The sequence below is a fragment of the Rhincodon typus genome, chromosome 28, assembly GCF_021869965.1.
Source record: "Rhincodon typus isolate 14 chromosome 28, sRhiTyp1.1, whole genome shotgun sequence".
Taxonomy (NCBI): domain Eukaryota; kingdom Metazoa; phylum Chordata; class Chondrichthyes; order Orectolobiformes; family Rhincodontidae; genus Rhincodon; species Rhincodon typus.
Window position 1 is genome coordinate 41,615,962 of NC_063359.1, and position 11,815 is coordinate 41,627,776.

At 45.5% G+C, this 11,815-nt stretch overlaps 1 protein-coding gene across 2 annotated transcripts in view; it reads right to left on the reverse strand.

Moving 5' to 3' along the window:
• Window positions 1-11,815, reverse strand: part of LOC109919800 (retinoic acid receptor RXR-alpha-A) — a 71,191-nt gene that overhangs the window by 50,250 nt on the left and 9,126 nt on the right. The window lies entirely within an intron of this gene.

Genomic DNA, 11,815 nt, shown 5'->3' on the forward strand with positions numbered 1-11,815 from the left:
TCTTGTAAACTTCCTCTGGACCCCCTCCAATGCCAGCACATCCTTCCATAGATACAAGGCCTAAAACTGCTCACAGCATTCCAAATATGGTCTGACCAGAGCTTTATACAGCCTCAGCAGCACATTTCTGCTCTTGTATTCTAGCCCTCTTGAAATGAATCCTAACATTTCATTTAACTTCCCAACTGACAACTGAACCTGCATGTTAACATTAAGAAAAACCCGAACTAGGCCTCCCAAGTCCCTTTGTGTTTCAGATTTCCAAAGCCTTTCCCTGTTTAGAAAACAGCCCACGCTTCTATTCTTCCTACCAAAGTGCATAACCTCACACTTTCCCACATTGTATTCCATCCGCCCCTTCTTTGCCCACTCTCCTAACCTGGTCAAGTCTTTCTGCAGCCTCGCCACTTCCTCAGCACTACCTGTCCCTACATCTATTTTTGTGTCATCTGCAAACTTCACAACAATGTTGTCAGTTCTTTCATCCAAATCATTAACGTAGAACATAAAATAGTTGTGGTCCCAATACTGACCCCTGCGGAACTCTACTAGTCAACATCTGTCACCCTGAAAAAGACCCTTTTATCCATACCAGTACCTTGCCCAATACCATTGGCTCTTGTCTTATTTAGCAGCCTCCTGTGCAGCACCTTGTCAAAGACGTTCTAGAAATCCAAATAGATCATGAACCTAGGGGTGCAGGTACATAATTCTTTGAAGTTTGCATCACAGATAGACAGGTTAGTTAAGAAGGCACGCTTGCCTTCATTGTTCAATCTTTTGAATATAGGAGGTGGAGGTCATGTTGAGGTTGTATAGAACATGGTGATGCCTCTTCTGGAGTACTATATCTTGTTCTGGAAAGGCTGGATAGGCAGAGACTTTTATCAACAGAGCATAGGAGTTGAGAGGTTACCTTATAGAAGTTTATAAAAATCACGAGAGGTATAGATATGGTTAATAGTAGGTGTCGTTTCCCTAGGATGGGGGATTTCAATACTAGGGGGCACGTCTTTAAGGTGAGAAGAGAGAGATTTAAAAAAGACACGAAGGCAATTTTTTTTTTTTTTTACACAGAGGGCGATTCGCATGTGGAATGAACTTAGAACATAGAACATTACAGTGCAGTACAGGCCCTTCGGCCCTCGATGTTGCGCCGACCTGTGAAACCAATCTGAAGCCCATCTAACCTAAACTATTCCATTATCATCCATATGTTTATCCAATGACCATTTAAATGCCCTTAAAGTTGGTGAGTCAACTATTTTTGCAGGCAAGGCATTCCACGCCCTTACGACTCTCTGAGTAAAGAACCTACCTCTGACATCTGTCCTATATCTATCACCCCTCAATTTAAAGCTATGTCCCCTCGTGCTGGCCATCACCATCCGAGGAAAAAGGCTCCCACTGTCCACCCTATCTAATCTAATCCTCTGATCATCCTGAGGAAGTGGTGGATGTGGCCACAATTACAATGTTTAAAAGTCATTTGGATAAGTACATGCATAGGAAAGGGTGAGGAATATGGGCCAGGAGCAGGCAGGTGGGACTAGTTTAGTTTGGGATTATGTTTGGCAATGGACTGGTTGGACCCAAGGGTCTGCTTCTTTGTACGACTCTATGATTCTCCACTGGAGAATCCTGTGGCTCTCCTTTGTCTAACTTGCTCATTAGCTCCTCAAAAAATTTTCACAGATTTGTCAGGCATGACCTTCCCTTGGCAAAGCAATGCTATTTTACCATGCACTTTCAAGTACTCTGCAATCTCGCTCTTAATAATGGAGTCTAAAATCTTACAAACAATCGAGATCAGGTTAATCGGCTATTGTTTCTGGTCTTCTGCCTCCCTCCTTTCTTAAACGGGAATGTTGCATTAGCCATTTTCTAGTCCTCTGGGACCCTCACTGACTCCAGTAATTCCTGAAAGATCACCACCAATGCCTCCACAATCTCCTCACCTATCTCCTTCAGATCTCTGGAGTGTAGTCCATCCAGTCCGGGTGATTTACCCACTTTCAGACCTTTCAGCTTCCCCAGCACCTTCTCCTTGGTGATGGCTACTCCACTTACTTCTGCCCCTTGACTCTTCTGAAGTTCTGGTGCATTGCTAGTGTCTTCCACTGTGAAAACTGATGCAAAGTACCTATTCAGTTTCTCTTCGATCGCCATTACTACTTCTCCAGCTTCATTTTCCAGCTGTCCAATGTCAAGTCTTGCCGCTCTCCTACCTTTTAGATATCTAAAATAAACTCTTGGAATCTTCTTTCAAATTACTAGCCAGCTTCCTCTCATATTTCAACTTCTGCCCCCAACCCCCCATTACTGTTTTAGTTATCCTCTACTGGTTTTTAAAAGTTTCCCAATCCTCTGGCTTCCCACTAATCTTCACCACCTTGTATGCTTTGTCTTTTGTATTTACACTGTCCCTGCCTTCACTTGTCAGTAGTGGTTGCCTCATCCTCCCCTTAATATGTTCCTTCTTTCTTGAGATGAATTTCCACCGTGCCTCTCAAGTTACTCAGGAACTCCTGTTATTGCTGCTCCTGCATCCTCCCTGCTAGGGTCCTCTGCCAATCAACCGTGGCCAGCTCCTGCCTCATGTCTTTGTGGTTATTTTTACTCAATTGTAATACAGTTACATCTGATCCAATCTTCACCCTTTCAAGCTGCAGGGTGAATTCTATCATATAATGGTCACTTCCCCCCCAACAAGTTCCTTCACCTTAAACTCCCTAATCAAGTCTGCCTCATTACACATCACCATAACTGCCTGTTCCCTAGTGGGCTCGACCACTAAATAAAAACCAAAAGAACTGTGGATGTTGTAAATCAGGAACAAAAACAGGAGTTGCTGGAAAAGATCAGCAGGCCGGATCTGGAAGGATTGTTTGGGGCCTTGGACGGAGGTGAGAGGGGAGGTGTAGGGGCAGGTGTAGCACCTCCTGCGGCTGTAGTACAGGGTATGGTGGGGAGTGTAAATCTGACGAGGGAGTCACGAAGTGAGCGGTCCCTGCGGAAAATGAACAGGGGTGAGGAGGGAACTATCTGTTTGGCGGTGGGGAGTCTGATTGTAGGTGGTGGAAATGTTGGACGATAATGCATTGGATCCGGAGGTTGGTGGGGTGATATGTGAGGATTGAGGGGACTCTACCTTTTTGCTGTTAGGGGGAGGGAGTTTGAGGGCAGAAGTGCAGGAAATGGAGGAGATGCAATTGAGGGCATCCTTAATTACAGATCCAGCAGAGATTCACCTGTACTTCACCCAACCTTATCTATTGCATCTGCTGCTCCCAATGTGGTCTCCTCTATATCAGGGAGATCAAACGCAAAATCAGGGACCGGTTCATGGAGTATCTGCGCTCTGCACGCACCAACCAACCCGGCCTGCTGGTTGCCATCCATTTTAACTCCCCTTCCCACTCCCCTGGTGACATGTCCATCCTTGGCCTCCTCCATTATCAGGTTGAGGCCAAACATAGTCGCAGGGCCTTTGGCGATGATCTTTTTGTCCTCACTGTCCATGGGTATAGTGCTGGAAGATTGGAGAGTGGCAAACGTCATTCCCTTGTTCAAAAAAGGGAATAGGGATAACCCCGGAAATTACAGGCCAGTTAGTCTTACGTCAGTGGTGGGCAAATTATTGGAAAGGGCTCTGAGAGATAGGATTTATGATCACTTGGAAAGGCACAGTTTGATTCTCGATAGTCAGCATGGATTTATGAGGGGTAGATCATGCCTCACAAACCTTACTGAATTCTTTGAAGAGGTGACCAAACACGTGGATGAAGGTAGAGCAGTGGATGTGGTATACATGGATTTAAGTAAGGCATTTGATAAGGTTCCCCATGGTAGGCTCATGCAGAAGGTAAGGAGGCATGGGATAGGGGGAAATGTGGCAGATTGGATTCAGAATTGGCTGACCCTTAGAAGACAAAGGGTGGTAATGGACAGAAAATATTCAACATGGTGCTCAGTTACGAGTGCTGTAGCACAAGGATCTGTTCTGGGTCCTCTTCTATTTGTGATTTTTGTAAATGATTTGGATGGAGGAGTGGAAGGGTGGATTAGTAAGTTCACAGATGATACGAAGGTGGGTCAAGTTGTGGACAGTGCGGAGGGCTGTTCTAGGTTACAAAGGGACATTGATAGGATGCAGAGCTGGGCTGAGAAGTGGCAGATGGAGTTTAATCCTGAAAAGTGTGAGGTGATTCATTCTGGAAGGGCAAATTTGAAAGCAGAATACAGGGTTAACGGAAAGATTCTTGGCAGTGTGGAGGAGCAGAGGGATCTCGGGGTTCATGTCCACAGTTCCCTGAAAGCTGTCACCAGGTGGATAGAGTTGTGTGTTAGCTTTCATTAATAGAGGGATTGAGTTCAAGAGCCGTGAAGTTATGCTCCAGCTATACAAAACCCTGGTTCGGCCACATCTGGAGTATTGTGTCCAGTTCTGGTTGCCTCATTATAGGAAAGATGTAGAAGCGTTGGAACAGGTGCAGAGGAGATTTACCAGGATGTTGCCTGGAATGGAGGGAAGGTCTTACGAGGAAAGGTTGAGAGAGCTAGGGCTATTACGAGGGGGCACAGTTTTAAAGTGAGTGTAGGTAGATATAGGGGAGACGTCAGAGGTAGGTTCTTTACTCAGAGAGTGGTAGGGGCGTGGAATGCATTGCCGGAGAGGTTAGTGGAGTCGGCCTCATTAGGGGCATTTAAGCGGCTATTAGATCGGCAAATGGATGATAGTATAAGGTAGGGGTGGAGGTTAGATAGACCTTAGGTTTAGGGTAAAAGTTCGGCACAAGATCGTGGGCCGAAGGGCCTGTACTGTGCTGTACTGTTCTATGAACTGGAGGAACAACATCTGATATTGCGCCTTGGGAGCTTACAGCCCAATGGCCTTAACAGTGACTTCACCAACTTCAAAATCCCTCCACCCGCAACCTTATCTCATGTTCAGCCCTCCCCCTCCTGACCTGACCTAATCTATCCATCTTCCTACTCACCTATCCACTCCACTGTTCCCATGAACCAATCACAATAACCCCCTACCTGCATCCACCTATCGCCGTCTCTCCTACCCTTCCTCCTGCCCCAACCCTTACTCTGCAATTATTTTTCAGGGCTCCCCTCCCCATCCCCAGTTCTGATGAAGGATTTCGACCCAAAACATTGACTTTCCTGCTCCTCTGATGTCAGGCTCATTGTTCCATAGTTCCCTGGCCTTTCCTTACCACCTCTCTTAAATAGTGGCACCTCTTTAGCCAACCTCCAGTCTTCTGGCACCTCACCCATGACTATCGATGATACAAATATCTCAGCAAGGGGACCCAGCAATCACTTCCCACAGAGTTCTAGGGTACATGAGCAGGTCCCGGGGATTTATCTACTTTTATGTGTTTTAAAACGTCCAGCACCAGCTCCTCTGTAATATGGACATTTTTCAAGATGTCACTATTTATTTCCCCATGTTCTCGATCTTCCACATCCTTCTCCACAGTAAACACTGATGCAAAATACTCGTTCAATATCTCCTCCATCTCCTGTGGTTCCATACATAGGTGGCCTTGTTGATCTTTAAGGGGCCCTATTCTCTCCCTAGTTACCCCTTTGTCCTTAATGTATTTGTAGAATCCCTTTGAATTCTCCTTAACCCTATTTGCCAAAGCTGCCACATGTCCCCTTTTTGCTCTCCTGATTCCCCTCGAGTATACTCCTACTGCCCTTATACTCCTTGAGGGATTCACTCATTCCCTGCTGTCTCTACCTGACATATGCTTCCTTCTTTTTCTTGACCAAAACCTCAATTTCTCTAGTCATCCTGCATTCCCTACACCTACCAGCCTTGCCCTTCACCCTAACAGGAACAGGTGAAGAACTCTTGTTCTTTCATTTTTGAATGCCTCCTACTTTCAGCTGTCCCTTTACCTATGAATAGGCTCTCCCAGTCAACTTTTGAAAGTTCTTGCCTGATGCTATCAAAATTGTTGTTACTCCAATTTAGAACTTTAACTTTTAGATCTGATCTATCCTTTTCCATCACTATTTTAAAACCAATAGAATTATGGTCACTGAACCCCAAAGTTCTCCCCTACTGACACCTCAGTCACCTGCCCTGCCTTATTTCCCAACAGTAGGTCAAGTTTTGCACCTTCTCTAGTAGGTACATCCATGTACTGAATCAGGAAATCTTCTTGTACACACTTAAATTTCGCTCCATCCAAGGCCTTAACACTATGGTAGACTTAGTCTATGTTTGGAAAGTTAAAACCCCCATCATAACAACCCTATTATTCTTACAGAAAACTGAGATCTCCTTACAAATTTGTTTCTCAATCTCCCACTGAATACTGGGAGGTCTATTGTACAATCTCAATAAGGTGATCATCCCTTTCTTATTTCTCAGTTCCACCCAAGTAACTTTATTGTACATTACCCCCAAGTACAGCCATTATGTTATCCCAAATCAAAAACACCACTCCCCCTCCGCTCTTGCCCCCCTTTCTACCCTTCCTACAGTATCTACACCCTGGAACATTAAGCTGCCAATCCTGTCCATCCCTAAGCCATGTCTCTGTAATTTTTATGATATCCAAGTCCCATGTTCCTAACCATGCCCTGAGTTCATCTTCCTTGCCTGTTAGGCATCTTGCATTGAAATAAATGCAGGTTAATTTATCAGTTCTACCTCATTCTCTACTTTGTTCCTGCCTGCCCTGTCTGTTAGACTTACTCTTTTTCCCAACTTCATCAGTCTCAGACTGGTCTCTATTTTCATTAATCTCTTTGGATTACCCCCACCCCATTACTAGTACCAGAAACCTGGCTCCCAGTGCTACATTCCCCCCCGAGAGTCCATCACTCTCTACATTTTCCAAAACAACATACTTGTTGGAGATGGGGATAGCCACATGAGACAAGCTGTTACTATCTGCCTATCTCTTCTATGTTTACCAGAGGTAACCTACCTACCCACTGCATCTGCAGTTTATCTCCCTTCCTGAAACTACCATCCATCACACCCTCTAGGTCCTATAAATTTCTCATTGCATCTAACTGTCACTCCCGATAGGATTTGCAACCAAACACACTTCCTGCAGACATTATCATCAGTAACATGGAACTTCTCCCTAATCTCCCACATCCGACTGGAAGAGCACATCATTCTACTTAAGGCCATCTTTGCAATTTAATCTACAGACCCAGAAAATAGCACAGTCTTCCTGCTCTAAAAACAATGTTCCAGGCTAACTTAGTACCTATGTTTTATATTTTTTTAAAAAATCAGAGGGTCTGAGTTGTGGATCTGGAGAGAAACTGTTCCTATTGGTGGAAGGGTTGAGGTGACATGGCAGAAACATTTTCAATGGAGGCAGGTTCAACTGGGGCTTTGAAAAGGGAAAATAGATAATTTTGTGAAGAGTAAAAATTCACAGGGCTCCGCGGGAAAGGGAGAGAAGATAAGGTGCTCATGCAGACAGCTTCCTCAGACAGGAAGGGCTTTGGGGCTCCCTAACGCTTGAAGCATTCCCTGATGCTTTGAAGCAATTAACTCAACTAACACACAACAGGTGCATGTTTCTCCCACAGTTACTCTTTCTAATCCTTTGGATGAAATGTCTGTCCATCTCACACAGCAACACGTCACTGGGAGAGGTCAAAGTCAGTGAATGCCTGAAGTTACCAGCTTCCAATGGCTGCTTCATCACAAAGTCAGATCATGAACGGCGTCTCACAATATCCCATGGCCAGGCACGATGCAGCAAGAGAGAAACTGCAGCGTTCCTCCAAACACTGACTCACTGCCGTGACCCCACCCCAGACCGCCAGGCCATGCCACCCACACCCTCAGGCTGTGTTCTGTCCCCACCCCCAGGACATGCCCGTCACATCCTAGTAGGTTGTGCTCCCCCCATCTCACCACTCCCCCACCCCCTGCTGTATACCTCCAGGCCACTCCCTCAGGCTGTTCCCCCATTTCCCCATATTCTCCCCCCCACCCAGACCCTGCCCTGGCCCCCAGGCCATGTCCCTCCAGGCTATGCCCCCTGCCAATCCCTATGGGCCAGGCCCTCTGCTCTCAGTTTAAACTCGACCCAGTTGTCACAGAAGCCAAAGTGCAGCTGATCAGACAAGAGAATTGGGAAAGGGGCTGGGGGTAGAGTGAGTGGCCTCAGCCTTTGCAGGGAGAACTGAGAAACCATCACTGTGAGCACAGAGCTGGTGAATGTCAGCAGCAACACATCCCTCAGGGAGACAGAGTGGCAGTGAGTGATCAGGGACAGAGACAGTCACTCAGACTCGTGACTGTTCCCATGTTACTGCCAACAAAAGGAGAAGTCAAAAAGCAGGCAGCAGATCAGGAATGGCAGAGTTCATAAAGGAGACAGTAGTATCTCTAAAGACTCAGAACATCAGGCACAGGCTCTGTAACAAGCAGCTCACACCCTTAGAAAGCTCAGCATCTCTGACCAGACCCTCCATGACATGACTCCCCCATCTCCCCAAGCCTCTCCCCAGCCACAACCTTAACAAACGCATGTCATGTAGATCCACAGCCCAACATGGTACAGTCTGCATTAACCCTCACACAATTCAGAAAACATACCCAAGGCACACACACACATACCCATTACTCTCCCAAAACCTGGTCTCTCTGAAAAGAACCCAACTCACAACAAACATCAGACTGTCAGTACCACACCCAAACAGCTACCATAACTCACCTAAATAGGCACAGCTCTGACTTCAACTCAAATATCAGGCAAGGAAAAAGAGAAGAAAGTGCAGAAGAATATGATCCATGAAACTGTAGGACAGTATAACACTGGGCTACAGTACTGGTGGGGACAGGTCTGTCACTGTATAACACTGGGGTACAATACTGGTGGGGGTGACAGGTCTGTCACTGTATAACACTGGGGTACAGTACTGGTGGGGACAGGTCTGTCACTGTATAACACTGGGGTACAATACTGGTGGGGACAGGTCTGTCACTGTATAACACTGGGGTACAGTACCAATGGGGACGGTGACTATTAGTTGGTCGAGGTCAGGCTGGTGCAATCGGGACATTTTACCAAGATTAAGTGTTACTTTTTCTCGTGCTCCACAGTTATTTTGTATTCACTCAGTAAACCATCTGTATGTGCTTGAGGAATATCTATGTCTGGCTAGTTCTCTGTGTTAAAGCAAAGATGTTCATTTGGGAACTGGAAGTGGTGCTCACTGTTTCCAGCCGGCTGTCTCCACCCTAAAACCACAGCAAAAACACTGCAGTGATGTGGACAAATCAAATACGCACCAACCACCCAAAAGAAGCACACTCAAAAACAAAGAGGGCACCTCTCAAGCAGAAGCAAAATCCTGTGACCGTTGGAAAATTGGGAAAATGCAGGATATCATCAACTCCTGCAACAGTGGGGAGGGGCAGGGGACAGAAATAGACTGATACCCCAGGTCAGTCTTCACTCAAGATCTGAAATACTCACACACAGGTTGTCTCCCCACAGAAGCTGCCAGACACGGTGAGTATTCCCAGCATCTGCGATTAAAACCTGCTTTCATTCACAGCTCAAGCTGAGAAACAGCATCAGTCAGGACAAGGCACTGAACCAGACATTTTTTAACATCTCACACACCCAATCCAACTCTCTCTCTCAAACACAGCTTTCAACATCAGACAGCTTCCTAAAATGATTCAGGAATTGTTATCCAGCTGTGGGAATTTTGCACTAAGGAGTGGGACATTGAAAGAAAGGACATCATTTCATACAAACTTCTGTCAAGACTGGTCTAATCAGAACACATTTCATACACAGGCAATTCTTCTCAATGACAGTGAGTATTGTACTGCAGTCTAACGAGGGAGAAAGATCCCACAAACAGTTCCTCAATTTTACAGAGATGAATGTCAATCTCAGGAGGAAGGGAATAAAATCCCAGAAGCTCTTAAATCCAACACAGGGGTTGGACAGGGGGGTACAGTGGTGGAGCCAGGATCTTGGTTTAGTTGCAAGTTCAGCAGCTCCGACAGTGCCCCCCTCCCTCGGCGCTGACCCTCCGACAGTGCGGCGCTCCCTCGGCGCTGACCCTCCGACAGTGTGGCGCTCCCTCATTTGGGCTGTCAGCCTGGATTATTGGGTCAGGATCTCAACCCAGTAAATGTTTGATGTTCTGCGCAGCTCAGTAAACCAAATGGAGACAAATGCAGCTTGTGGAATCACCGTGTGACAAGCAATTGTTAACATTTGAAATGCATTGTGTCATTGTATACAATACATCTAATTTGCCCAGAGAGATGTGGCCCTTTATGCAAATAATCTTTTACAAAGTGGGGAGTGAGCTAGTCATTTAAATCTGGGTGTTCCTCACCTGGTCACTCAAATCTACAATTTTCAATGACACAAGGTAGGTTGTAAAAAGAGATTTAGAATGACTGAACCATGGCAATTTTTCCCCGAAAGACCTTTAGAGGGGTTCTGCAGAAAGGTCAGGGTCAAAGGCAAAAATTCTGCAGACCATAAGACACGGAAATCTGAAATTGAAACAGAAAATGTTGGAAATATTCAGCAGGTCAGACAGCATCTGTGGAAAGAGAATTAGTTAATATTTCACCTTTTTGACTGAGTTTAAGAAGCTCAAACATTGACTCTGTTGTATCTCCACAGATGCTGCCATCAATGTTGGTGCTCAGTGAGGAGTCTGTGAATTGGAAAGTTACTAATTCAAATCCCAATGCTGAGGTGTAAGACAGACTCTCAATGCAGCTCTGAGGGGCTGTGACATTGTGCCATCTTTTGGATAAGATGTTAAACTGATATTGCTCTGTCCTCACATGCAAACTTAAAAGTTCCCATGGTGAAATTTTGAAGAAGGGCAAAGGAAGGTCAATACCATCACCTGAATATTTATCCCTCAGCAAATCTCACTGAAAGTGAGATTATAATTATTATCTCTTTGCTGATGTGAGATCTTGATGTGCACAGATTGTTATAATGCAGGAAACAACCAGAGACTACACTTTGAAAGAATATCATTGGCTGTGAAGTGCTTTGGCTTATTCTGAAGCTGTGCAAGCTGCTACACAAATGCAAGTTAGTCTTTCTTTCACATTGTGTGGTTGAAGGATCCTTGGTGAATTGCTGCAGTGCAATTGTAGATGGTAGATATTGCTGTCACTGTATGGAGGAGGAATAACTGCTGAAGGCAGTGGATTTGTCCAGGTTGTTGTCAAGCTTCTTAAGCATTGAAGACAAGAAGCTTCATGGGATCCAGAGTCAACGTGCTCCACCCAACGTGAATTGGACAGTGGACTGAGTCAAGGAACATGGGAACAAGAGTTCGCCACTCGCCCCTTTGATTCAGTGAGTGTTCCACCATTCAGTCAGATCAGATGTGACTTCAACCCTAAATTCATTTGCCTGCTACAGATACACTTGCTTCTCAAAAATCTGTCTTGCTCAATTTTGAAACTTTTCATTGACGCCAGCAGCATTTTAGATGAGAGAGGTCTGGATGTTCCAGCCAAGGAAAATAGTTATTCTCCTTTTGAACTATCAAATCCTTTCATCATCCTAAACACTTTGATTTGTTGTAGGGAGAGACTGAATAGGCTGGGGCTACTTTCCCAGGAGCATCGGGGGCTGGGGGGTGACCTTACAGAAGTTTGTAAAATCATGAGGGACACGGATAGGGTAAATAGACAAGGTCTTTTTCCTAGGGTGGGGGGGGGAGTCCAAAACTAGAGGGAATAGGTTTAAAGTGAGAGGGGCAAGATTTAAAAGGGACCTAAGGGGCAACTTTTTCACACAGAGGGTGG